Here is a 26,362-nt window from a genome sequence, read left to right as displayed (position 1 = left end):
TTGTGTGCAATCACAGACTGTGACCTCAGACATTAAGTTTTTTTTTTAAACCAGGCTCTGGCATTTACTATGGTTGAACATCTGTTCGTCCAGGCCTGTTATAATCTTCAGTATTGTTTGAGTTATTTAATGTTGACTTTTCAGACTTCGACTCATTGGCTTTGTGAAAACATGGTCAAAGGTTTGGCCAGCCTTTAAGAGGCCCTACAGTTTAACTATAAACCATTCAAAGGTTTCAGAACCCCTGGATATAAAGTTAGTAGATCTATTATCTAATATCGTTTTTTTGTGCACTTACAGTTACGCTATATCTACACAGACATTCTATGCCTACAGGGTGATCTAATATTGTTATTTTGTGCACTTACTGTTACCCTATATGTACACTGTCATTCTATGCCTATTTGGCAATCCAATACCTTGTGCTTGTACTGTTATCCTTGGGCGTAGCTGCAACCACCTATCCCACCTCGCGCATATAGCACTGTCCCTACTTCTCTGACTATTTCTCCACATTGACATTGATACCCTATTCAGGCGGTGGGTGTATATATGATGTCTAATAGTCCACACAGGCATTGATATGCTACTTATGGTCTGGTTGTGTGTCATATATAAACCCCTGAATACAAAGGGCTCCTCTGCAAACTGGCTGATAAATCCCAACACAACTCCAGGCTACTGTGATCACGAACATTCCAGCAGCCACTTGGCCACAGGAGGCCGCCTGTTGACCACTGTCCACACCTCTTAATGCTCCCCCTAAAACCTGACTCTGGCTAACCTCAAACATTTTCTGAGTTTTATTTCAAGGTTGCGTGCCAACTGCTGGGTCAATGTCCTGTTGCAGCACCATCATGGAAAGATACAGCCGTAACTCCTGCAGCATTACATTTCTGACAGACCACTCAAAACAGGCCGCTAAAACCTATGAACACAGAAGCCTTAAAGAACACCCTTAAACACTAATAATGGGCATTTTCTGCAGTCCAACACACGGAGGCCACAAAACGGACTTCATCTTCTACACTAAGGAACCTGCCAAATGGAGAGAGCACTTCCTACAACACCTTCACTTAATTAATACTACCAACGTCCCGTATGTAACTAAACTCTCTTTATCCCTATCCTAGAACTTTAACGGAGAACTATCCGTCTTTGATTGCCCCTTCCCTGCCCTCTGGGCCTCCATGTCATCCGCTCCCTTCACCATCCCCACACCCTCTCCCAAAGAACTCACCCCTACACCACCACCTCTACTAGCTGAACCCTCTACTCCCACTCCCCTACGAACAGCCTCCTCCTCCACCTCTCCTAGAGCCTCCGTCTTCAGTTTCGCCTCCAGAATTACTCTCCCTCTCCTCCATGGCACTCCTCCACTGCCCAGTTTGATTCATCCATCTCACATAGACCCTCTAATTCCTCTGACCTCAGCAGACCGGATACTACCTTAGCCCTCACCGCAGACCCTGACTAACTCCATCGCACTTCATGGCACTCACCCACCAAACAGCTTGATTTATCTATCCCACAAGAATTCTCTCAGTCCTCCGACCACAGCAGGCTAAATACTACGTTGGCATTCACTACAGACTCCGACGAACTCGAACATACGCCACTCCCCACCACTGACCTAACCACCTCTCAGCTAATCCCTGTAATAACCCACCTAGAACTCAAAGTAAACGCTATTCTGGATGAAATCACATAACTACACAGGGACACAAAGATTATCCACATCCTGCCCCAACCTCACGCAGCCATGATGAGCTCCAATCCTGGCACAACTAAATACTCTGAAGCCCCCCAATACCTCACCCCTAGGCAATTTATCCCAGACACCTGTCTCCTCCTCAAACCTAGATGCACCGCAACTGGAATATCACAGCGGCAAGCTGAAATGCTGAGCAATACTTATGACCATTCCCCTAATCAACCTTGCCACTGCAAGATTGACCATTCTGGGCACAGCTAGGACCTTAAGCCCTGCTGGTCCACCCAGGCAGCCTGCCCAACTAACTACTGTCCAACTCAACCAGCCGGGCCCGAGGCTAACACCTACGCTTTGCTGCATGCTACAAAACTGTCAATCAACAGTCAAACATGCCACTGACCTAGCTGGAATTATATGACAATGCAAAATTGACATCTGCTTTCTAACTGAAACCTAGCTGAACTACCACTCATCCCCTTACATGAATCTCCTCACCCCACTGGGCTTCACAATCATGCGCCATGACCGCTAGGATCACATTGATGGGGGATTAGCCATCATTCACAAAAAAGACCTTTGCTTAGCCCCCCACCCCATTGTACATCAATAAGCCCCCTACCTTTTTAATATTTAGGAGCTCAGCTCTCCTCCAGCGGCCTCAAGCCCATCAAGTTTCATGTTATCACTCTGCAGGTAAAAAACAATTCCTTGAAGACTTAACTGACCTAAACTCAAAACTCCCTAAAAGGCAGCACAAATATGTATACTAGGAGACCTAAACATGCACCTGAACAAGGCTGATGATCCCATCGTACAAGCCCTATCTACACTCGTACAAGCGAATGATCTCACCCAATACTGCAAAAAACAAACTCACGACAAAGGCTCTACCCTCGACGCAATCATCGCAAAGCATAACACCTTATCCCGCCACACTATCTTTCCCGTTAACTGGACTGCTCACCAACAAATTCTTTTTAATCTCACTGACATCCAACCAAAGGCCCATCCCCAAACTACCCGTCCCAAGCACTGGGCTAGGAACACACACCAAATCTCCGAAGCAGAGTTAGAAGGTTTAGTCAACTTCTAAATTCCACCCTCACCCCAGCCGATGACCTCACCGTGCACTACAACACAAAAATGGCTGAACTCCTGAACACTATCATCCCCCTGAAACTCAAGAAATACCCCTTCCAGATCCTGGTTTAATAAAGACTTCAGCAAAGAAAGGCAACAGCTCTGAATGGCTGAAAGAAACTGGAGGCAAAAGCCCTTGCTAATCAATCATCCTTCTTCTGAGCACAAATCGACCGATCTAGGGACAGACCTAAAAACCATTTCAACATAACCAAATCAGCAAACTTCCTCTGTCCCCCAACACTCAATTGATTATTCTACTAAGCGATGTGAAGAATTCGTAACATTCTTCTCTGAGAAAATATCTAACATTGAACTCTCTCGTGTACCAACCACACCACCCACCCTACACCAAGGTTACCCCCCAACAACGAGGGTCCACACAAGTCCCTTCCTCCAACTAATCGTTGTCTCCAAAATCTCCCCCTCCTGACAATACAGAACACCAGCTTCAACCGACTGAAACTAAAAAAGGATGCAACCTGGACTGAATTCAACCACATCCCCTAAGAAGTCCACAAATTGCTAGCCTGTATGAAGCCGACATCACACATCTCTGACAGTCTCCCTGCTGACCTTGTTAAAAATCTCAGTGACGTTATTTCTCCCTTAAGGACCAAAATCATGAACTCCTCCCTGTCGAACACTTCCATGTCAGCCTCCCTTAAACTCTGACAAATCACCTCCCTCTTCAAAAAACCAGACACCAACCTAAATGACCTTAACAATTACAGACCTATAACAAACCTCCCTCTCCTAGCCAAAACCATTGAAAAATGTGTGCTTGCACAAGTCAACAACCGCATTGAAAAATACAACCAGCACAACATCTTCCCATCTGGCTTCAGAAGAGGCTGCAGTACAGAGACTGAAATACTGAATGTCACAGGTGGCCTTCACAGATGTCGAGATAATGGCCATGCCTGTCTCCTAGTCCTCCTGGACCTCTCGACTGCATTTGATACTGTCAATCATGACATTCTCCTAAACACCCTCCCACAGGGTGCAGGCATCAATGGAACTGTCCTACAGTGGTTTGCTTCTTTCCTGAACCAGCGATCACAGCTAATCAAACTAAATAACTCCACCTCTAAAGCAACACCTGTTTCACAAGGAGTCCCAAAAGGTTCAGTCCTATCTCCCACCCTATTCAACCTCTATATGGAATCCCTTGCTATAATCCTGAAACAAGCCTGAATTGCCTATCATCTCTATGCAGATGACACCTAACTCTGCATTAAAATCGCATCAGTTAAAGACAACCACCGAAACACCACTCTCACCATTGGTTAGTCCTCGCTAACCAGCAACCATCTTAAGTTCAACCCCAGCAAAACCGAACTACTCCTCATTTTGCCTAAAGAAAAATCCTTTCCCTTAGATACCTGTCTCGACAACCTCACTGCATTAAATTGCAAACTATCGATCTCCAGCTCGGTCATATCGCTGGGGATTACACTTAACACTAACCTGAACATGAAAAAGCATATCAGAGCTTCAGCCAAAAGCGCCTTCTACACACGGAAACACCTTAAAGTCAAACCCTTCCTTCATCCCCTTCGAAGACTTAAAGACAGTGGTGCAATCCTTGGTTCTCTCCGAGCTGGATTGCGGTAATGCAACGATCACGGGCGCCCCAAAAACACACTGAGCCCCTTTGAAAGCTATACTCCATGCAACCGTCAGATGACTACCGAGAGACAGTTGCTTTGACCACTCATATGAAACTCAACAGGCTACCAATCAAGGCAAGATGTATGCTCGAAACTGCCTGCATAACACCCATAGCTCTCTACATGGAAAAACCACTTTCCCTCGCAAAAAACTAGTAAAAGCTGGCTTGATCCCACCCAAACTGAAGAAAGAGAAGTCTTTCACTTGCTCCTTCTCCAGGAATGCTCCCAGAATCTGGAACAGGCTGCCTCAAGATTTGCGTGACATGCAACCATTCCACTTCTTCAAGAAGAAACTTAAACTCCTTCTTTTCAATAAGTACCTAAACCCTCCCCCTATGCCTTCTGACTGGCCCGATGCTCCGACCCCACACTCCAAATAAATCTGAATGTCACTATCCACTACTTTGGGGAAAAAACTGCACCTCTAGCTCCACAACATCGCAACACCCTCCTGAAACTACCTCAGATCTAAATCGTCCACATATCTTACTATACCTCGTGCATATACTGTTACTATGTATTCATATATACGTCATGGAATTGTATTTACTCCATATATAACTCATGTAACTTCCACTCTGCCAATTTCTGTAAAGCTCTCTGATGCCTTCACATAAAGTTTACGCAAAATAAAACTCAATAATAAATAAAATAAAATATTAATCAATGTTTATGTATTATTACGCACTTGCTTTCATTTAAGTTAATTAAAACGGCTCTCAAGAGCCAGCATGTGAAACAGGTCGCTTTGTGTTTGTTAGGACACCATAACCCCGACCCTACCCTCTACCCTCCAGCCTCCAGCCTCCCAAGTGGAGAGCGCATCAGGTGGATACATTGAGGTTTCCTGAAAACACACAACATTCATGAACATTATACTGACCAGTCTACAATACTGAACTTTGTAATCCTAGTGCTGTTAACGTATTAATATATTCAGGCACAATTGTATGTCGATTCCAAATCGCTTCTCATGTTGCCAAAAAATGATGGCAGTCTAGGCTAATAATACTGTTTCAGGTCATTGAAATGCCTAACTTTTGCATAAAAAGATATACTGCTGGCTTGGCCCTCAAACCCTACAAATATGCTGCACAGTCAGCCTACGCAAATCATGCATTTCACTTGGTGGCGAGTCCCTTCAGGAAACCGGTGCATCGGTTGCTCTCTTCATTATCATTAATAATCTTTTTAGCCCCCATCAATCGCTTTCATAAGCCTTCTCCCACTTTGTGGTGCCCATGAACTGTCAGTCTTGGATTGGATGGGAGTATAGGAAAATGCCACTTTTTTAAGTGCTTCCCCCAACTCCATTTTTTACTAGATTGGTTGCTGTTTTTTTCCCACTCTGCACACTGAAACACTGCTGTCCAGTGCACAGTGTATGTGCTCTGACCTCTAAAACATGTTGTATTTGGCTATACTCCTAATCACCATACTTGCATATAGGTTCCTAGTATATGTGACAAAGTGTACCCAGGGCTGCTCCAAGTTAAATGTCACTAGTGGATTGCCACACATATTGTATCACTACTAAAGTGACAATGCAAAATATGATTGCAGGCCTGCCACCAGTAACCTGGCTGTGCAGCTTTGAATTGCAAATTCAACATTTTAAAAATAACCCCTTTTTACATGCCTAAACCCCCTTTTAATTATTAATAAGCCACCCCTAAGTTAGCTTTAGTGCACAATATGGCAGGGCGCATGATATTTAAAAGTAGGACATGTAAAAGTTACAGTGACCAGGCCCCAAAAGCTATTTTCACTGCAGCAGTATTGGCTGTTACATAGGAAAGCATTGGGAGCTAATATTAAAGTTAAACTTGTTCTCCACTTAGATACCAGCTGCAAAGTTCGTTTTTGGACATTTTAAAAATATTTATTACAAGCCTGATCCACTGTATAATAAGAATTTGTAATAAATATTTATTAAAGCTCACCTTTATCCAGTTCACTGACACATCGATGTAATTGAGTAAAAAATATAGACAACAAAAATATCGGTTCCTATATTTAAACAGTTAAGTACAAAAATATTGACTTAAAAAATATTGATGTAAAAATTATATATGTATAAAAAATTGACTTTTATATCAATATAAAATAAGATGTATTAAATACCTTAAATATTTAATTGTAATAAAATAAATGTAATTTACATTTAACAAATAAACTTAAAGATAAACACACAAACATAATTATTTATACATATATATTTACTTTAAAACAAACGTATTTTTAATTTAAGTTTAAAATTCTATAAAAAATAAAAAAGATCAATAATTTAAAATATAAAAAAACAAAAATGTATAATAAATTAAAACATTAAAATATAAAAAAGTTGTGCAATTGTGGAACAGTAGGGAAAGTGCTGGATAGCGTAGGGGTAAAAATTACTATTCCCACTCCAGTGAGTGCGACAGTAGGGAAAGTGTTGGATAGTGCAGGTAACATTTACTATTCCCACTCCAGTGAGTGTAACAGTAGGGAAAGTATTGGATTATGGAGGGGTAAAAATTACTATTCCAAATCCAATGAGTGCAACAATAGGGAAAGTGTTGGATAGCAGAGAGTCAAACATTACTATTCACACTACAACAGTTAACTATATATATATATATATATATATATATATATATATATATATATAGTTACATATAACAAATACCTACAAACAAAACAATTAATTAATACACCAATAGCAACACACTTCAATATTTTAAATTAAATGTAGTTTACCTAATTAACATAATTAATAACCAATTCAAACAATATTATTTAAAAAAATAAACTAACTTAATTAAAACTTATTTTTAAATTAAAAACTATTACTATTAACTAATTATAAAGTAATTAAAATGTATTTAATACCCACCCTTTACCCCTTTAAAAGTAAAAACACACAGAAAAATAAACAATTACCCAATAATATCAAATTCTTAAAATTAACAACTCTATATTAATTAATAAAACACAACATACTTCCCATCCATTACCCCTATAAACACCACAATACACACCTAAAATTACACAATTGCCTTAATATCAATTAACAAATAATTCATAAAAAAATAAACTACTTAAGACCCTTTACCCCTATAAATCCAAAACCCATGTAAAATTAACAATTACCGTAATAACCAATTAATTATAATTAATTAACCAACTATTAATTCATCAATTAAAAATAAATTACTTCCCACCTTTTACATCTTTAAACACCAGAAACACCTAAAATTTATTACACAATTACCATAATTAACTACAAATTAAATAGTTATTAATTAATAATAAACTACTGTGCACATTTAACACTATAACATCTCAACTAAACCAATATTAATAAATAAAAAATAATCAATTAATTTAATATAATTAAATTACTTCACACCCTATTCCCCTATAAACCCACAACCCGCTATGGATTAAAAACGCAACATTCAAATAAAAAAAATTAATAACTACTAAAAATGTAACCTGTATATTAAAGTACAAACCATTCTTATACAACAAAACAAAAGTAAACACTTCGAAATCTTTTCAATCAATATTACTTGCCTTAAGTCGATATTCTTAACCACGATATTCTTGCTGTCCATATTTCTGACTCTATATTCGTGCAACTCAATATTTTAAAAACTCAATATTCTGTCTGCACACCCCTTTAACCAGCCTAAAACCTCTAGAAGCCAGTTTACCTCGGCTTCCAGCGGTCACCCAGGATTGGACTAGCTCCTTCATAACGTGTGAATTAGCTTCCACAGCTGGCACAAAGGCCCTTGGGGATGAGGAGAGGTTGACCTTCCCTTGACAAGATGGCTTGGGGCTGTGCCCAGTCGCTTCTATACCTTCAAAGGCTGTACCTTCAAAGGTTACCTATCCTGGTGGCAGCTGTTGCTCACACCTGGACCTGCCCTTCATTTGTTCTTCTTGTGAGCCAGGCACCAATCTCTGTGAGAAAGGAGCTTTCTCCAGAACTGGTTTTGAGTGACCACAGAGGAAGAGTTGCTCATTTCCCTGACCATACCTCTAGGGTGGACTCAGGAGCCCAGCATAGGAGAAGAAAGGCTCTGCCTTATTGTTTTTGGCTAGAGAAGTGCAGTGTGGGATTGTTTGTTTCCAGGCCAATAGAAGCTGCTGCAAAAGTTGGTAGGGTTACCCCATGGACCTTTTCCTCTATTTGTTAGGGAATTGCCAGGAGTCTGGCAACCCACAGGTTAGTACCAGGCATAAATGTTTCACCCTCTTAAGAACACTGCTGGACCATTGGGAGACACATAATAAGGACTGCACCTGCTGTTGAGACCTCTGATAGACAGTCTAAGGGCTGAATCTGCTCCCTCTTGTATCCAGGACTGAGATCAGGATTACAAGGAACAATTGGCTGACATTCTTTTAAGCTACCAAAACCCAAAAACATTAAGGAGCACACTGTCCTGGAAGAGACCAGCTAATCAGTTTCAACTGTACCTGCCCTGGATGCTCCTGGTCAGTAAAATGATGATCTAAAAAATAGAATAACCCAAAAAATCCATGAAAAAAAAGTGCCAAAATTCCCAAAATAAACCGGAGAAAAATAAAATATCCGATATGACTCCAATAAACTAGGCAATCCATCCAAAACCAGAAAAAAATAAACACTCCAGGAAAACCGAAAAACCAAGGGAAAAGTCAAACCTACATTTGGTTAAAAAAACTCTTTTTCCTTGGGGAGGATGAAAAACATATCCAGGTTCAAATTTAAGGTCGGACGCAGAAAGTAAAGGCCTGAAATAAACAAACATATAAGCCAATCACAAAAACACTTATTAACCATAGTGAAAAACAAACCACAGTAAAAAAAAAAGCATTAAAATCAATGTTAAACACATAGAACATACATGTAAAATACAAATAAGCTGAAGTTTTTTCAAATTCAAGACAAATCAAACTGGAAACAAGAAATAAAGAAACTAACCTTAAAATGACACAATGAGAAATATCATAACAAACTATAAAATAAAGAGGAGCAATACGTTCTACACTCTCCTCCCCACCAACAGAAAAAAAAAATGTTAATCGCAAATAAAGTCTAGGTATTCGCTGAGGGTGAATTTGGAGCGGACGCTTCTTCTCACAGTTCCATCATCCGAATGTGTGAGTTGATGGTGATGAGAAACATTTTGTTTGTTGGAAGAGAAACCAGTATTGGGTTCAAGAGCAAGACGGGAGATGTTCCACCAATTCCCATCTGAAAGGTGCTTTGAATTTAGAGAGACCTTTACCAACATGACACGGGTTTTTCACACGAACCCAATCACCTGATTTCAGTTTGCTGTGATTTGGGTTGTCACAAATTCTTTTTGCACTTGAAACATCAGAATTGTATTTGGCTGTGTTCCAAGAATCATTAAGAACCATGTTTTTGTCAAGACCCGATGTCATCCAAAAAGGACATAAATCAGTTGTAGCTTTTCTTCCTCGCATAAGTTCAAAAGGGGTTTTTGTCGTAACACAGTGAGGTGTCGTCCTGTAATTCCAAATCAACTCTTTCAAAGCAGTTTCGACATTCATGTTACACTTAAGAGTAGACTGTATACATTCAACTAAAATTCTATTGAAACGTTCTACTTTACCATTGCTTTGAGGGTTGTACAAAGGTGTTTTGATATGTTTAATATTACACTTCTCTAAAAAAGATTTCATTTCAATGGAGACAAATTGAACGCCATTATCAGTTAAAATTTCACCGGGAATACCTTCTTCTGCAAATACATCTTGGAAAAAATTGATAACATTTCTTGTAGTAGGCTCCATTACTCCTCTAACCTCTACCCATCTAGATAAAGGGTCAATTAGAACAATGAAGTATCTCATGTAGTTAGGTAAAACATGATAGGGTCCTAAAAAATCTACCCCAATACGTTGCCAAGCTCTTTCTGGACATATGGTGGGAAATTCAATAGACCCTTCAGTTTTTAAAACTTTATCACTGACTCTGCATTTAGTACAGTCACGTATATACAAATCTATTTCATGATCCATACTAGGCCACCAAAAGTTTTCTCTTACTCTTTTTTTGGTGAAAGTGGATCCTATATGACCAGAGTGGGCAAGTTCAATAATGCGTCTATGGAAACAAGTTGGGGGAATGAGTTTATCACCACGCATTAGTTTATCACATTCTAAAGATAGTTCATCAGAGACTTTCCAAAAGGGTTGGAGTTTATCGGATAAGCTTCTTTCTTTCGGCCAACCAGAAATAACCATTTGTACAACATCCTTTAGGACAACATCATTATATAGTTCTTTCACCCAATCATGCTCTTCTTTACAAATACTTGAATCGCCAATATAGGCAATGAAACATTCTTCAATCTCTGACTCCCAATCAAATTCATCACCATCCCTGATTGGGAGTCTAGAAAGACAATCTGCTCTAGAATTTTTCCCACCTGGAATGTATTCCACATAAAAAGAGAATTCTAAAAGTCTTGTTGAGTCTAGCTATGCGGGCAGTGGTGTGTTTTAGCTTCCTTCCTGATAATATTTCTACTAGGGGGCGATGATCAGTCTTTAAGGTAAAAGGTCTTCCCCACAAATATGCTCTAAATTTCTCTACACTCCATATGCATGCTTAGAGTTCTTTCTCTATAACAGAGTATTTACGTTCAGGTGAACGTAAGGTTCTAGAAGCAAAACCAACAGTAGTTTCATGATTAGAGCTGAGTTGTGTCAAAACGGCTCCTAAACCATATTCTGATGCATCTACAGTGACAAAGGTGTTTCTGCCTTCTACAAATGGTTGGAGTGCCGGTGCTGAAGTGATGTCTTTCTTAATTTTCTCAAAAGTGTGATTACATAAATCTGACCATACAAATTTCTCACCTTTTTTTAAGTAGGACCTTAAAGCACTCAGTATTTGTAGCAAAATCCCGCAAAAATTTTGCATAGAATTCACAAAGGCCTAGAAAAGACAACAACTGTTCTCTATTTTGAGGAGCGGGTGCGTCTACAAAACTCTTAATCAAACTGGGTTTAGGTTTTATACCCAGTTCAGAAAACACATGTCCAAGGTATTCAATGTCTTTTGTTTTGAAAGAACATTTATCTTTCCGTAATGTGACACCCCTTTTCTCTAAAGTCTCCAAAACATTGTTTAATGCTAGATCATGTTCTTTTTCACTAACATCAAATATTAAAATATCATCTTGAAAGATGGCAACATGTTCGTTACCAGTGAACATGTCTGACATGAGTCTCTGAAAAACTGCAGCCGCAGAGGCTATGCCAAATGGCATGCGACAGAATTGAAAAACTCCATCGGGAGTTACAAATGCGGTCAGATGACGGGAACTTTCATCTAATTCAACTTGGTGGTATGCCGCTCTTAAGTCTAATTTGCTAAACCACTTAGCATGACCGATTTTTGTTATTAGATCTTCAATTCTAGGTAGAGGGTAGTTATCTATGCAAATAGCTTCATTCACACTTCTCATATCCACACACATGCGTAATTCCCCATTCTTTTTCCTCGCTAGGACAATCGGAGATGACCACAAAGTTCCATCAGTTTTTTCGATAATACCTTGTGAACACATGTCATTGAGCATGGCAGAAAGGTCATTTCTCACACTGAAAGGTATGTTGCGTAGTTTGTGTTTTACAGGAACAACATTATGTTTAACCTGAACACAATAGGTAAAATCTGAAATTTTGCCCAGTTTATCGTGAAAAACTTTGTTGAATTTTTTTATCCAAATTTTGTCCAAATCGCTTACTGAGCTCAGCCTTTTCTTCTCAAAAGAAATGAGTTGTTCTAAACCTGGTCTGATCGTGATACCAAATTCATCTTGGTGAAATAAACCCAAAACATTGATCCCTTTATTTGCAACATATACTTTACCATTGATTGATTCATTTGAAATCATAATGTCCGCCCAAAAAAACCCAATGAGGTCTACTTTGCTTCCTTCAAATGCCACAGTAAGGATATCTGGAGGAAGCAAAGTTCTGTTGATCCAATGTTTTTCAAAAATGTTATTCGAGATAATAGTTATACGTGCACCAGTGTCAACTAACAGTTGTATGGCATGACCTTCAATAGAGACATTAAGATTTGGATCGACTACTAAGTTTTCATCATTAGAATTAACACATCTAACACCTAAGAGTAATTCTTGGTTACTTTCAGGATTTTCTTCATCAAAATTGTTACTAAAATCATTTAAAACACAACCAATATTAGTGGGTTTGCCTGCTCTGCACATTTTTTGAAAGTGACCAATCTTACCACATTTCTTACATTGTTGGCCCAAAGCGGAACAAAATCTAAAAGAAGAGACGTGAGTAGGTGAACCACATCTATAACAAAATATCTTCTGAAATTGCTGAACAGATACATTTTGCTTGTTAAATGGTCTGGATTTAAAATTGGTCAAAGAAGTCTTAGTAGTGGGATTAGGTGTGTTGATGACAGCAGCAGAAATAGAGGATTTGGCTAAAGACTCTTCCAATAACTTTGCGTCGATGGTGGATCCTTCAATCCTTTTAGCTATGTCTATAGCTTTGTCTAAGGTAGGATTTTTGCATGCAAGTAGTCTTTGTTGTATGTTCTTAGAGTAGCATCTAGCTACTAGTTGGTCGCGTATCAGTTCTGCAGTGAAATTATCAAAATCGCACTTTGAAGCTAACATTTTCAGTGCAGTGACATAAGTGTCAATACTTTCGTTAGGTTGCTGTGTCCTAGTGAAAAATTTGTACCTATGTACAACCATGTTTTTTGCCTTTGAAAAATATTTATCCAGTTGAGCAATAGCAGTCTCAAATTCATCTAAGTTTTCATCTTCAGCAGGAACATGTTCAGGTAGGTGATCATAGACGTTCTGCCCTTCCACTCCCAAGTGATAGTACATGAGGCTTTTCCGTCTTTCTGGCCTAAACTTTTGCGCATCAATAGCGCCTAGATATGCCTTAAAAGATCTGAGCCATAAATTCCACTCTAAGGGTGGATCCCCAGGGTCTTGCAGGAATGGTGCTGGTGCTTGAACACTCTGCATGTTGTTAGGTGGAGAATTTTTTTTTTTTAACTTGCACTGAAAATTTCCTTGCGTGAGCTTGCAAGTCGCTGTTGTAGGAATGAAGACAAAAACGATTTTAAAAAAAAAATAGAACTTGCGTTAGAATAGAAGAGATATGGAGACAAATGCGCAAAGTACTGCAACTTCGGTAAATGGCTTCCTTAAATAAATTTATTAATTGTTGTAGTGTTTTCTTGAAACTTTATAATTAAATATTGTGTGCCAACTTCTTGTCTCTCTTTTATAGATTTACACAACTTTGGTAAATAAATGACACGAGTGCTCAAAAATGAAGTCTTCTTTCTTTTTCCTTTTAGTTAAACAACAGTAGAGTCCTGTTTCTATTTCGCTGAAGATCCCAGAGTGCAGTGCGGTATACAGAGCAAGGAGGCAGTTGAAGATTAGAAATTCCTCAATCGGTAAGTAAAAACAGAGCTTTCTTCCTCTTTTTCTTTGTATGACAATTCTTATCCCATGGTACTAAAACGTGGGAGAGAAGCCATGCTGAAAACAGCGCGTGTTATGAAGCAGCGGGTGGCCAAGGGAACGGAGCGCAATGCGCGCGCAGGATACATAAATGATCGTGACTCGCGCTGGTAAAATCCTCAAGTGAAAATCCAGTAAAAGAAACTATAATGCTAATATGCTGACTCTCACCTCGTGAAGAGTAGCTTCCGTGTCGAGGATCTCACTCAGTCTCTGGCCCTTGTTCAATAATGCTGCTTTCTTCGTGACACGAAAGGAAAGCTCTGCTCAACTTTCCTCTCTTGAGCGGTGCGCTGTGCGGGTCAATCCGGTCGTCGCCAAATTGAAGAAGGGGCGAGGCAGGCCTTCGTGTTGAAATGTAGTTTATTGAAGATCGAGGAGATGGGACGACTCCGTCCTAACAGGGGCCCAGAGATATAACTGCCTGTCGTGGAATCACTGCGCGTGAATCACCGCGCGAGTCGGGTTCCACGACAGAGCAGCTTTCCAGACATAGATCACCACAAAAAAAGCATTAAAATCAATGTTAAACACATAGAACATACATGTAAAATACAAATAAGCTGAATACTGTAAACTCACATACTACACTAAGGGGCCGATTCCGATGTCAGACAGACTCGGGTCCGTCCGACATCGGTCAGTAGCCGTAACCGACGACCTGCTGTCGTCGGTTATGGCCCTGGTAGTACCAGGCGACCGAACAGGGTTCAGTCGCACTCGTATACAAGACAATGCAGGCATGCATTCCGAGCGGAATGCATGCCTGCATCCTTGAAAGCAGGGGTGCAGTTCATCCCTGCAACCTGTGGGCGGCACCCCAAGGTGCCTGCCACCGGGTGCAGAGATCCGCAGAGGGGCACCATAGGTGCCCTCAGGCCGCCATGCGGCAGCCTAGCACCCATGAGGGCCCTGCTGGGGGCTCCCAAAGACAGTTTCCGACTGCCTTTTCGTGCCGGAAAAACCGGCACGAAAAGGTAGTGATAAACTGCCATCGTACTCCCTCAGTTGCAAAGAGGCGGCCGGGGGAGTACTGGGAGATTTCCGGACGGCGGACAGGCTCCCCGAGCACGTCGTCTGCAATCCGGAAATCCGTGTCTGATTCCTTTCCGACCGAGCCCATCGGAATGGCTCGGTTGGAAAGGAATCCGGCCGACATGATCCGAATCGGTCGGAAGGGCTCCGACCGTCGGTCGGAGCCCTTCTGACCAAAATCTTAATCGGACCCTAAATGTAAATATACTAAAATAACATCCAATTACTAAGACTAGTTCAACTAAGTCTTAACTTCCACTAGGCCTTTGGAAATAAGTTTAAAATAGCTTTACCTGAATTCGAGACCAGGAACGAGAAACTTTGACTGCAAACTCCAAGATGGCTCAAAATGATGAAGAATGGCTATAAAATCAAAGAAATTCGGGTGAAAAGTCAGAAAAATGAAGAAAAAAAACTACCATCCTATAGAAATCAATGTTAAAGCAGTGTATTTTTTTCATAATGTTATAAAATAATAGGAATTTTAAATATGTTTAAAATAATACTGAATTGAACAAAAAGTACAATATATAGTAAAATACTGATTAAAATATGAAACTTTTGTCTATACTTTTTAATATATTGTTTAAAAATGTAAGTAATGTAAAAAATAATTTTGTAACAAATTATTGTGCAATTTTTTAAAAAGTGTGACTACAAATAAAAATGTGTATATACACCACAACTATCTATGAGTAACGTAATTATTTAAAAAATGGTTCTTGGAAATAAAACTACATTCAAAATGATGTGTATCAAGAGATGTTCATAAAATGTATATAACAATCAAATATAAAACATACTTACAAAAATTACTATAATGTTTGGATATATAAAATGCAAATAGAGTTCACATGTACTATTTCCAATAAAAATGTAGCCACATTGAAGGTGTTATACTTTGAGAAATTCTAATTCACTACTTCCACTTCACCACACTGGGTAAAGTGTTGGACTTTGAAGGGGTCGGGTTTACTCTTCCCACTACAAACTCGACCACATTGGAGTAAGTGCTGTACATTTAGGTTACAAAATGAACTACCCTCACACAATTGCTGTAGAAATTATACTAAAATATTGCAGTACTGAAAAATATTTAAATCTAAATGAGGTGAATTGGAAAAACTATAAATTTGTTTAAAAAAACATATTAAGAATACATTTTAAATTACTAAATATAACTAATCAAAAGAAATAATTAAATCCTAATAGGAAAAATTAACTATTTTTTTTAATTAAATTACACACCTTTCTACCCCCTAATGAGAAAAATATACAAATTCCCCAAAATCCTATATTTAAAACAAAAAAATATTAAAATAATGACTTGTTTAAATTACATTCTACATTACACATATTTAGAGAATTATATGTGGAAATTCATACTTAATGTACATTTAAAATATAGAACAATATAGTTTTAGTAAAAAAGTCAAAATAATTATAAGCAAATTTGATTTTCCATAATTCTAAAACATAAACAATATAGTTTCAAAAAAAAAATTAATATTAATTTTTTTTTTTTTAAATTAACGCTAAGGAATATTAACAAACATATAAAATTCAAACTTTTAATTTACTCCAACCATAATCCCGAATAAAGCGTACATCCCACTCTGAAAATTAATAGACAAAAAATGAACATGTTAAAACCAATAAAATATATTAATGCAAAAAATACACTTAAATGATATGCACTACGGCAATACAAGACACAACAAGATTTTGAGCTACAATATTAGAAAGCATTCAAAAAATGATAATCTTATCTGCGGTATTCTGACCCTCATTTTAGACATCACAATATTGCAGATATGATATTTGTATATTACAATATTCTTTCCACAATTTTTTGGGGGCGCACCAAACTATCTCATCAGTCCCATTTTGTAAGCCAGCTGGCCGTCACACATCATGAAAAGGAGGCACAAGCTCTACTGTACCATAATTTTGATCTAAAACAAAAATCCGCAACAAAGCAACTTGAAATTCTAAGTTCCTGATCTCATTCAAGAGGAGACCAACTGCATCAGTGAGTGGGATGGTGTAGACAGGGCTCACAGAGATGAGGGCCAAGAGAGAGCCCAAGTATTGTTATTTGCTTGAGTACCTGTTTCAGAGAGTGGCTCACCAACAAAGATTAAGGAAGAGATGAAAGAGTATAATGGTTTAAGATAATGTTTAAGATCGCTCTGGCATACAGGAGGACCAAGACATGGACTCTGAGGTATTGAAAATGATTGAAGTATAACCCCTTGTGCCCTAAAGCTATTTCTGGTCTTGCATTGGTTAAACGCAGTGTGTACAAGATAAATATTGATGAAAACATTCTGGAAAATATATACTATTGCTCAATTTAGTCTCTGTTGCTTTTACCACCATGTTTGCTTAAGGGACAAGGAAGAGGCAAAGGAATGTGTCGGTAATTCAGGCAGGTTGAAAGTAATTTCAACTTTGATGCCGTCTGTTTTCTTAATGCACATTTTACTTTTTTTCAGCAGGTTAAGTCCGCGGGAGAAGCTGGAAGAAATTGCTGAGGGTCTTCTCGATACCGAATTTCAGATGGAGCACTTTCAAGTCAGGTAACAAACGTCTGTGCCATGCTTTTACATATTGATTTGTATTCCTTTTTATGTGAAGAGTCGTCCGCTTCTTAAAGGGCCATGTTCACTACTTCTTCTCACCCAAAAAACCCTAATCCTTTTGGCCAATGCCGGTTATTCTTCTTGTATTTAATTTGCTGCGTAATGGCTAGCAAATTGTATTTTTAAGTTTTGTTTACTGTTTAAGGTTTGTTTTTTTCTTTTCTGGACATGTCACTTTTGGATAAAAGTATGTTTCTTTCATGAGGTTCTGTGTCATATCATTGCAAAGGTAGAGGGTGATGCTGTGTGGGCTCTGGGAGTGGGATGGGTTGGTTTGTGATCTTGAAATTGAGTACTGACACTCATGGACACCCATTATGGAGCTCTGCTCCTCCATCGGCACGTTACTCCACATGCAAAAGGAGATACATGCCGAGCTCACACGACACTATTCAGAGTTGTATCGGTCGTCAGCTGAGGCCACCCCAGGCGAGATTCACTCTTTCCGATCTGTACTAGAACTACTGCACGTCAGGCCTGAACACTGAGTGGCGTTGGATGAGTCCATCACTCAATAAGAAATCCTGTCCAGTATCACCGCCCTCGCTACTGCAAAGACTCCAGGCCCTGACTGGCTGCCACCTGAATTTTTTTTAAATCTTATGCTACATTGCTGTAGTTCAAACTTTTGTGTGAAGAAGCATTATCATCTTCCACCCTTTCCAAATCCCAATGCTAGGCTCTACTCGTCTCTCTCCCTAAACCTGATAGGGATCCAACGGAACTGGGGTCCTACAGACCGCTTGCACCACTCAACACTGATTACAAAATCCTGGCAAGGGTCCTGGCGGCCCGCTTGGCTCCTTTAGTTCTGACCCTGGTACACCTGGATCAAAACAGATTTGTACCCACATGTAACACCTCCTTAAATCTCCAGCGCTTTTTCTGAATTCAGGCTTATGCACTGCATTTCTGGGCTCATGCCGGATACCTAGTGTTGGACCTTGAGAAGGCCTTCGATTCGCTGGAATGGCCATTTTTATTCACAACTCTACATCAGTACGGCCTCGGATCGCGTTTCATACACTTGATAAAATTACTATACGCTTAGCCCCTCATTAGGGTAAGGACTGGCCCGCTAATAACTGAATCAATCCGGATTGGCCGCGGCACCCGATAAGTGTGCCCTCTCTCGCTTCTACTATTCTCTCTGGCATATTTAACCGTTAGCTGCGGAACTTTGCAGGAGGGGAACGAACTGGGGCATACAGCTGGGCGATGGCCTGCACGTAGTATCTCTGTATGCAGAGGATTTACTGTTCTACATCCAGGATGTCCACAATGTGCCATGTGCAATAGCTGTTGGGCCTTCGGGTGAACTGGAGGAAGTCCTGCCTGTTTCCTCTTGCTCCGGACCTCCCGGATCCAGGCCTAACCTTGAGTGAAGTAGCGGTACCCTGGCAGCCTACCACGTTCCGCTACCTGGGCATTTGCATATATCCCTCCTCAAATGATCTACTTGAAGGCAAATTAACGCGGGCGTTGTCCTCCATTCGATCTCAGATTGTGTTCTGGAAGACGTTACCAATATCCGTGATGGATCGCACTATTAAAGATGGTGATCCTTCCTAGACTGTTGTACTGTTTTTTAATCTGCCCATTTACATCCCAGCTAAAATTTTCAGTGACTTTGAACTAAACATGTACGAATGTATCTGGAATACTGGGCACTGTAGGGTAGCATTGAATAAACTATATGGGCCTCTAGACCAGGGAGGGTTGGCAGTACCAAATATGGAATTATATTACCTAGCGGCTAAACTGCAAATGTGTTGCCAAATGGCTCTTGGGCCTACAGTTGTCCGACTGCCACTATGTTGCCGACCTGGACGATGACTAATATTCACCTCTTATTTCACCCGATCACTAACACTACTGCACCGGGATCCCTATTACTAGCTGTTGCGGTTGGTGATCCGTATGCGCCTGCGCGGCCTCTTGTAGCAGCAGAGTGACAAGAACTCCGCCACACAAGAAGAGCAAGAGGATGGAGGAAGCTCGACTCAACCAAAAGTAGGAAGTGAAGTTCAAGAAGCCGCCTAACAAGGCTTACAGTCCTTTGGACGTGGCAATAAAGACCTAATTCCATGTAAGGACCACTCCACTAAAGTAAAGCTCCGACCCATTAATAGTAAGAATGGCGAAATCTTAGGTACCTGGAAAACGTGTTCTACGAGAACACCTGCCCTGAAGAAGACCTTCCATTTAACAGCAGCCCAGGTCCACCCCAGAAGGTTGAAACACATTGGCTTAATCATCATTGAGGCCAAGAACTAACATTTATTGCTATAGTCAGTGCACAAACAGTAGTGCACCACGGGAAACGAAAGTTGGGACTATACCCCAGTTTAACATCGAATGCTCTGACTTCTATAGGGCCATAGAATAGCATGAACACACAAACGTAGAGAGGACCAAAGGCAATTCGGTCCCTATAAAAATTATCCTAAGGACACCAGTTAGGCCATAACATTTGCTGTTTTTGATATACAAGATACATCCTCAAAGGAATTGAGGTGGGAGAAGTTTGTAAATATGTGTTGTATATAAGCAATGAAGTATTGTAATGTCAGTAATTTTTATGTTTTGTAAATGTAACATTCGTTAAACTAATCACTAGACCTAGGTTACTGTAACTTCCTATTGTCTTCTGTTGTCCTGGTGTAATTTGTAAATAGTCTATGTATCTGTAAAAATGTGTATATAACCTTGAACAAAAGAAAAAAAAGAAACTCTGAATTGGTAATCACTTCATTTGAAAAGATAACAAAGAAAAAGTCAATTTATGGACGGAAATAGGAAGACGTTGCAGATTCCTATAAGAAATTTATGCAAATTTATGGTCTGTAAGTCATACTTTTGTTGACAGTTTATTTTGATTCCAGCCTCCATAGTCCTTAACTGAATCACTCCCCCAATAGGAGATTTGTGATGCCCCGTCTAGGCACACCCAGACATACTGCCATCACGTCTGGGGCAGAGCTCACAACCTGGCATGCGGCTGGGGTGCACACATTGGGCGATATGTACATGATGGTGTCTTGCTGTCCTGTGAAGACCTGGCGGGAAGCGCAGACCTACCCCCGGGGCAATATTTACTACAAAATTAGTTACTAGCCACGCTGACACGAGCCTGGGGCGATAAGGCAGCTGAACCACAACCACACTTAGTAGTACAGTATTTACAGGTCATGGGGATGGGTAGTCACATTATATACTGGTTAACTGCATCGTTACTGACACAAATGGCGCCTCCACTCACATGCTTATTCGCCAAATGCGAAGAAGAGCATGATTGTCCTTGGACAGATTTGAAGTGGTCATCAATTTTGGCAGGACCCACACATACCACGGAACGCAAAATTCCGGCTCATACAATTTTATATCGTACACAGGGCATACCTAGCACCCGCCAAAATGAATCGATATTTTCACCAGACAGACGCTGCTTGCCCCCGGTGTGTGACGGCTGGAGCTGATCTTCCCCACATGCTATGGCACTGCAATGCTTTACTCACCTATTGACAGGATATCACATCTCTATTATCCTCCTGCACGGAACGCCCAGCTTTACACACATTGGAGTCATGTGTATTGGGACTGTTTCCCAGGCCCAAGAGACACAGGGTTACCTCCTGATTCCTCGACCTGCGTTTTATAACTGCCACACGACTCATGACCCGACTGGAAGAGCCCAGACCCTCCCCCAATTAAGGGCTGGATACAATCATTCTTTGTGTAGGCATAGGCGGAGAGTACAGCACTACATAGGGAGGACACCTTAGGGCTGCGCCAATACCCAGTGGCACAATGTTGGGATGTAAGGCTAGCGGATATCCAACTGTCGACACAGGCAACTGAGGAGGACACACAAGGCTGAGCCAAGGGCAGCAGACTAGGGAATACGAATATTGCCCAACTATTGCAAAGATGTTAGCAACTAGTGTAAATGCGTTAACGATGGCGGATGTATGGGTGCACGGCACCACACGGGACGTCTATGATTAAATGTGAGCATCAGCTCTGCTGACTGAGGGTGAAGGGAATGACAAAGTTGAGAATGATTAATTCTGTAGACTCAAGTTGGTCACGTTAGTTTACGTTGAAGTTTTTCTTTTCACATAATCAAGAATCTTGCAATGTACATTTGGCAAAGCTGTTATTGACGCCTGTACAATATTTATGTAAAATACCTTAATGACCTAGGCAATACTGGGCAATTGGCTTCGGTAACCCCAGCTCCATACTTAAATTATCATTTGTCAAATTCCACGTAGATGTTCACCTTTTGTAATTTGAAGCAGTTTATTAATTGCCTACTGTACTGTCATGCGAGCTGTTAATGTAAGACATAACCACAAAAATGCAATAAAGAGATTTAAAAAAAAAAATGAAATTGAGTATGGACTATACAAGCACTGGTACTAGAAAGGAACACTAGGGCTATATTACACAGAGTGCTAGGATGATGTAGTGGGAGTGTACACATCTCTTTCATCTCTTGGGCCTTTTGGTTTCACGGAAAAGGCTACAGATGCCTGAATGGCCATTCGTGTAATCTGGGGCCAACAGCCTGTCGTGAGGCACTCTCATTTTGCCTCGCTGTCAGTGTGCCCGATCTCTCCTTCTGAGAATGCCCCTTGGGAGAAGGGCAGACTGGTCCATGGGGCTCCACTGGCATTTGCCCCACCTCCCCCATAATACAAAATGCAGGGATATATATATTGCATTCTTAATTCTATTGAAGGTAATCTATAGCAGTGGGTCCCAACGTTTGCAGCTGTGCTTACATAAATCCACCTAGACACTGTGGCAAGATGGCGTTCGCGCGAGCTGACCGCTCCTGCCTGACCTCGAAAAGTGGCTGCTAGAAGGGAGAAGGGAGATGGAGACGCATAACTTGTGTTCATAGAAATATTCTGTTGCCCTTTAGAACCTCCTAATTTATAGAGTGATTTCTTCGGGCTACTCACGGATCTTTACAGGCGGACTATGAGCTACATATCTGCTGACGGCCGATGCTGGAAACTTTGTTTGCTCTCGCGGCAGGACTGAACAGGTGCCGACGGAGTCGGTGGGCGTTTGCTACACTCGGGCTGCGGAACGCGGTGATCGACTTCACCTGGGGACAGCCCAGTGAGCGTGGAGGAAAAGCTGATTCTCCGACGGCAATGCCCCCGAAAGGAACGTGCGGGAGACCGCGAGTCCAAGAAGTTGAAAACGTTGATGGCGATACGGAGGTGAGAGACAAGACTGTGGGAAACCCGGTTAAGAGTACTAAAAGTGACTCTAACGCTGCGAGAGTCAAAGGGGACAGGGCTGATAACAAAATTATTCCGGCAATTTTCTCTGTAGCTAAAGACAAACAGAAGGGGAAAAAATCAATGCATATCTCTAAAGGAGGCTCGGATTTAGCAGATATCATTGATGGGGCCGCACTGAACATGGAAGGAATGAATTTAATATCTAATTTGGTGGTGCGGGAGGAAAGTATCTCAGAAATTGTCAGACTTCAGGCAAATGACTGTGACGTGGCCTCACAACAAAATGTCGTTAATTCTGAGGGCCCCTGTGGTATAAGTCAGACAACAGGAGGTACAGATTGCGGTGCAACTGGCGGCAATCAGTCAGTCAATTTACAGGTTGTAAATCTGCAGGGAGATAATGAAATACAGCTACAAGATGCAGAATCGGGGGGACTTCTTCTCCCTGTCAGAACAATCTACGTCCTCTTGTGAGGACTTGGTGTTACAATACTCCGGTGGCAGAGACCACAGTAGTATTTGTTTGGAGGATTCTGGCGATTTTGTAGATGGTAGTCCCCACACTGTACGAAAAAGACCTGAGCTGATGACTGGTAAGGGAGTTGTGGAAAGCTCGAACCAGCCTGCTGATTTGGCACAAAATATCCATCTGGGTGAAGATATTTCTTTATCTTTAATATACCAATCGATCATGTCCCACCGGGATGAAACACGAGAGGAGAGTCAGTTGGTTCATAATTTGTGCCTTAAACTACAAAATTAGGTGCGGTGGCTTGTTAAATCTCATGCAGACTTTACTTCGAGATTTCACGAAGCAGAAACGCGAATCTCTAATTTAGAGGACGAACTGGTGCAACAGAAGGCAATGACTGAATCATTGCGCACTATTATGCAGGATACCCAATGGAAAATGGCTGACATTGAGAACCGGGCACGCAGGAACAATTTGAGAGTGCTGCAGATTCCGGAAAGAAAGGAGGGGCATGATCCGCGTAAGTTTATAGTGGAACTGTTTAAAAATGCCTTTCCTGAACTTACTAGATGGGATTGGGATAGGGAGATCGAACGAGCTCATAGGTTCCCTTTTAATATTCGCCTTCGAGCAGGCCAGGCTGAGGATAAACCTAGACCTTTTTTAATCTCTTTCAAAAGTTTTTGGGCTCGAGAGGAGGTTTTTCAGTTGGCACGCCCTGATAAGAAAAGAGCCGGGAATGATTTTGAATTTTTTGTAAGGCCCGATTTTTGCCCATACACTGTTGAGAATCGCTGGCAGCTTATTACACAATTTCAAGCTAAAGGGCCTCAAGCATATTTAATTAACCCAGCAAATCTAAAAGTGATTTTCCGGGAACGCACTCGTCTTTTCACCAATGAAGGGTCTAAAGAATTTCTGAACTCCATTTAGGGATTATTGGCAACAGGCTGGCAATAGAGGGCAGGGCTGTTTTTCTTTTTTTTTGCCTTAGAGGGTATCATTGTCATTGGGAGATTGCGCCACTCCTGTCCCTTCTTTCTTTTTTTTTTTGTATTCCTCATATGCCACCAGATAGGAAGGGCAATCTAGATGGGGAGCCTCCTCACCTCTACCCCCAATAAGTAAGATACGGTTCCAATGTTGAGACCCTGGGGGAGAAAGAGAAGAGTCTAACCCCACTAGCATTTTACTGTTTGCTCTGTCCACTCCAACCTTCTCTCACTGAGAGGCCCCTTGACGATGTTAGAGATTGAGCCCCAACAGTGCCCAGGTGAAATCATCGGAATACTTTCATCTGTTCAGCCAAGCTATTAAAGCTGCCCACACCTTTACGTCAATTGAGGGATCGCAAGCGATATCGTACTCACATGTAAAGATAATATGTTTCAAACAGTCTGAAAAAGTGGGTGCCTTCTCGTTTTTCCACACCCTGCATATTTCTCGCCTAGCTAACAACATTACATAAAAAATAAATTTAGAGTCCATGGCACCAAGTCGATAATCCTTAGCTAACCCAAACAACACTATCCTGAGTGATGGTAAATTGTATATTTAATACTGCCGCGATAAATTCGCCTATTCTAGCCCAATAGTGCGCTAGAGATGGACAATCCACAAACATATGTGTGTCATCAGCGGCGGGGAACCTAGAACGAGGGCATCGATGTTCAAGATTGGTGAGTCTTGCTAGTTTCTTGGGCGAGATATATACTCTATACAGGGTAAACAGATGATTCCTTTTAAGTGTAGCTGGCTTAACCACAGTATGTAACATTGTGAAGGAATCTACCCACAGCTTCTGAAGATTGTTATGATCTAAGTCAACCTGCTCACCCCATATTTTTAAGAGTTCGACCTCCGGTACTTCTTCTTCTCCCATCATGGCCCAATACCAAAATGCCAGCTCTCTTTTCCAGGTACCTTTCCTATTTACTAAATCAAACCTTGGATTAGTTGAACAAGATTCCGGCGCGAGGGATGTCCACCAACCTGATAGTTGATAATATTTAAACCTGGTAAGTGTACCCTCAGTCAATGTATAGAGAGAATCCCAATCAATAAGCTGCGTGTCTTTTAAAAGATCTCCCCAGTGTGTTATACCGGCCGACCTCAGGGGGCGAGCTAGCTGATCCTTTAAACACTCGGGGGTCCCTGGGGAGTCCCAGATCGGGGCCTGAGGAGCATAATAGGGAATTCCCAGCTTTTTCCTGAAAAAGACCCAGTTTTTTTGGGCAGCTATTAGAATCTTTAATCTGACTTTTTTATAAAACCTGGGATCTCCGAATTTAAACAAAGTATTCCTGACCCTGGGGTAGACTATATAACAACGCCTGAAATAGAGAGCCTAAAACGGTAGTATCTGCCTTATCGGCCATTCGTCTAAAGTTTTTAAATTGGAACGAATGACAGTAGATGAGTAGATCTGGGAGGGCAAGACCCCCAATTTTTAATTTCCTCGTCAATTTTTTCCATGATATTCTTGGAGACTTAGTGTTCCAAATAAATGAACCTATTTTCCCCTGTAATTTGGCTATGTCTTTCGGATTGAAAGTTAACGTAATAGAGTTAAATAAAAAGGTGATTTTTGGTAAAATAGTCATTTTTATGAGGTTCACTCTGCCAAATATGTTAAGCGAGAGACCGGACCAGCGTTGTAAAAGGTGACAGATTTCCTTATAAACTCTATCAAAATTTATTTTAGATGTCTGATTTATATCTTGAACTAAATAGATTCCCAAATATCTCATCTTAGGTTTAACGGAAGGATACTCCTTAACCTAGTTCCACTGCATGAGCTCGGTCTTTTCTCTATTTATTTTATAGCCAGAGATTGCCCCAAAGTCTTCTGCCCACGCAAAAAGTCTA

The 26,362-nt window shown here is 40.7% G+C and overlaps 1 protein-coding gene across 7 annotated transcripts in view; it reads left to right on the top strand.

Moving 5' to 3' along the window:
* Window positions 1-26,362, top strand: part of C3_1H11orf24 (chromosome 3_1 C11orf24 homolog) — a 233,419-nt gene that overhangs the window by 93,379 nt on the left and 113,678 nt on the right. For 4 of the 7 annotated variants that reach the window (XM_085644794.1, XM_085644790.1, XM_085644796.1 and 1 more), the window contains 2 exons: window positions 13,910-14,011; window positions 17,612-17,695. The gene's annotated coding sequence lies outside the window, so the exon portion shown is untranslated. The remainder of the gene's footprint in view (window positions 1-13,909; window positions 14,012-17,611; window positions 17,696-26,362) is intronic. The other 3 variants (XM_085644795.1, XM_085644791.1, XM_085644793.1) reach the window with 1 other exon arrangement.

The sequence above is a fragment of the Triturus cristatus genome, chromosome 3_1 (genome assembly GCF_964204655.1).
Source record: "Triturus cristatus chromosome 3_1, aTriCri1.1, whole genome shotgun sequence".
In the NCBI taxonomy this organism is placed as follows: domain Eukaryota; kingdom Metazoa; phylum Chordata; class Amphibia; order Caudata; family Salamandridae; genus Triturus; species Triturus cristatus.
This window is presented reverse-complemented; position numbering and strand designations above follow the sequence as displayed.